Genomic DNA, 3,161 nt, shown 5'->3' with positions numbered 1-3,161 from the left:
TAAAATAAAATAAAATGTTTGCAAGAGAAAAGAAGATATATGTGGCGCTGCCCGACATCAGTGATTTTAACAATGAAAAGACAATCTAGTGGAAAGAGTGAAATGGAAAAGCTCAATGTGAAAACGGCATAAAATCACCACATGTGAGAAGCTTCAACATAAACGTATTACTTATTATGAAAAGAAATCAGATTCCATTTTGAAGGGCTGATTTACAGCCACAGCAGCAGCTGCAGTTCCAGCACTGCACTTATCATAATTACATGCTTTTATGTTATATATCTGGTCTTTCGCTGTCTGCTTGCCGACATGACGGGCAGTATCCGCCTTTTCTTAACTCAACACTGCAGGTGTGATTTCCATTTGTGGAGAACAAAACAGAAATAACATCTTCAAAGCGAACAGTGGAACATCTCCGTCATTGTCCTCTTCGTTGATTGGCTGGCGTGCTCTCATGATTACTCAGTGTGGAGGATATAGACACCTGCAGAGAAACATATGAAAACACAGAGTGGGTTGTGTAACTGCAGTCAATGCGGTCACTTCTTTGTCCCCCTGATTATCTGTAAGTGTTTCATTTGATTTTTTCCAGCAGGAGAAGAAAAATCTGGCACACACTTTTTACCCCTTTGTGCCTCATGAGGCGACAGTCTGATGTCCACTGAAGACTCAGCTGGGAGATGTTAGTAAGAAGAATGAATCAACAAAGTAAACTCTCATAAAGTCTGGACAGTAGGATTGTGCATCTCTCCCTCATAAGACGATTCGACACGCATCCAGATACCTGAGCTACGATACGATTCAGGGACGATACATTTTAAATATGGAACGATTTGATACGATGCAACCTGATACAGTTCTTAACATTTGTTTAATGTAGACAATCATTTTCCATTATGAATTAAAATAAGCAATTCTATAAAGGTGGCATTGTTTACCTCACCATGTCTTAAAGCCATCACTCAGCTTCACTGTAAGGTCGTTAGTCCTTCACAATAAAACGGGCTGTAGATGCCATTATGACCTTGGACCTCGCCGAGCTGTGGCTGGAGAAAGTCTTTAATATCCATGTTGTTGTCTTGCGTGTTCTTTCTTGTGCTAGCTGTAATGTTACTAACACAGCATCCACAGACTCCTCGTCGCCCGTGTAGTTTTCTCCATGTCGTCTCACCAGGTGAGTTTTTTAGATTTGTCGTGCTGCAGCTGTATTTAATAGCTGTTCAGACCTTACATACAGCCAGACTTCTGTCCAAATGTCCAAACTTCTTATAAAATCCAAATCTCTTTTAAACTGTAGATTTCAGATTAGCTGGTGCATTGTAAACAGTGTCGGAGTTGTCGGACATGTTGTTGTTGTTGTTCTTGTGGTTTTACGCTAACGTTACTCTCGCAAGAATCTCACGTTGACCTTCAACCTTTTATGAGAGTTGAGAGATGCTCTGCAGAATTAGCAGCAAAGCTTCAGTCAACCGAAGCTTCGACTGGTTAATGGTAAATTTATATCCATAAAGGGGTCCGTGTATAGATGCAGTTGCATCTTTAACGTTAAAAACAGATACTGATTCATATCGGTGAATCTTTACCACCCGTACTGGAAAGGAAATCATTTATCAACTTATTGTACACCTTCTGAATTCAGTTTGTCTGGTTAATGCTTTGAATCAGCGTTACAGTCTTGGGTTGTCTTTCCACAATCACCGCTTGTTTGGTCAATTGAAATCCTGATTCCAGAGTGATGATGTGAAGCTGTTTTCACCCTCTGCTAATGCCCAGGTCTCCTCTCCTGCACCCACCTGCTGTGTCTTCTCGCCTTTGAAGTCACGGTCCTGATTTAATCCTGCCTAAATCACCTCCGTACGGTATTTCCCGCCTCAAACTGGCATCTGTTGGTCTCAGGAGCTGTGATCGGTCCCAGCCAGCGGTGATGTCCCCCCCCCCGCCATCTGAGGCTGCAGTGAAGGCAGACACCTGTCAGCTAATAGAGCCACTTATCTCCACAGCTTACTGAGATACTTGCTAACGGCAGATGGAATGACAGCTGGTCACTCAAGACAGCCGCAACAGACTAGTGCAGCGAGCAGTGAGAAGTTCTGCTTGGAGCAAACTTCCAATTCAGGCTTTTTCTTACAAATGACTCCTGTAACACTGCAGGCAGAGTCACGTTTTCACGCATCATATTCTTTATCTTTGCATTTCAATGTGTGGAGACCAACCAACATGAGAGTGACAGCTTCAGCCAGCCTCATCTCCACAGGCCTCCTATTCATATCATATATAATCAGACCGTCCACTTGTCTTGGTTCACTCAACCTGCTGGTTCCACTCGAGTCATCCTGAAAGGCATTCGCTTCATGGCAACAGCAGGATTGGAGGATTGGCATCAACCCAACGACGCATGAAGCTGTTACAAGGCTTCACATTTAAATTGATTTTACATAAAGCAGTCACATTTTTCAAGACGCTTCAGCGGCAAGTGCAAAATGTTTGCTGAACACAGAGCTCCGCCTCTCTGCTGCGATCCCCGTGTCTCTGACGGACAGACAGAAAACATCAGCAGGAGGATTTATCGCGATGTAAGACAGCGTGTAGTTCCAGAGGTGTTCACGTCACACAGGTGAGTCGAGCATCCGAGGAGCTGCTGATGTACTAACACTTACTGCCGTCGTCATTCAGTGTGTTCAGGGCTCAGCAAGGTCCCAAAAAGTAAAGTGAAAGTGAAGCAGATGGCCAGTTAATTAGAGTGTAATACATCCCATATTTTAACATTTCATTTGAATATAATGATAAGCACAGACACGTAATGATGCGCCCTGCTTCTTCTAAACTAACCATCCAAAAAGCGGTTCAGTTAATGGCAGCGTGCTGGATGGGATTTTTCAGATCAGCTCGGTGAAGCGCGAGGTTTTAACAATGCGTTTCATTTAAATGTCTCTTTTAATGTTTAAAGAAATTAAGAATTCAATTGAGCAAGATGGTGCAGCTAACCTTTGTGCACGACTGTCACGTTAACACCGACACAAGCTGTCACATCAGCACTTTGAAGTTCACATGAAGACAAACACGGCTGTAACTCTCCACTTCAATCGCTCTGCCGCTCTCAGACGCATCAGCTGATACATGTTTTATAATGCACGACAGCAAATAACTCTCCTGGTGTCTAT

Source organism: Sparus aurata, chromosome 18, assembly GCF_900880675.1.
Source record: "Sparus aurata chromosome 18, fSpaAur1.1, whole genome shotgun sequence".
In the NCBI taxonomy this organism is placed as follows: domain Eukaryota; kingdom Metazoa; phylum Chordata; class Actinopteri; order Spariformes; family Sparidae; genus Sparus; species Sparus aurata.
This window is presented reverse-complemented; position numbering follows the sequence as displayed.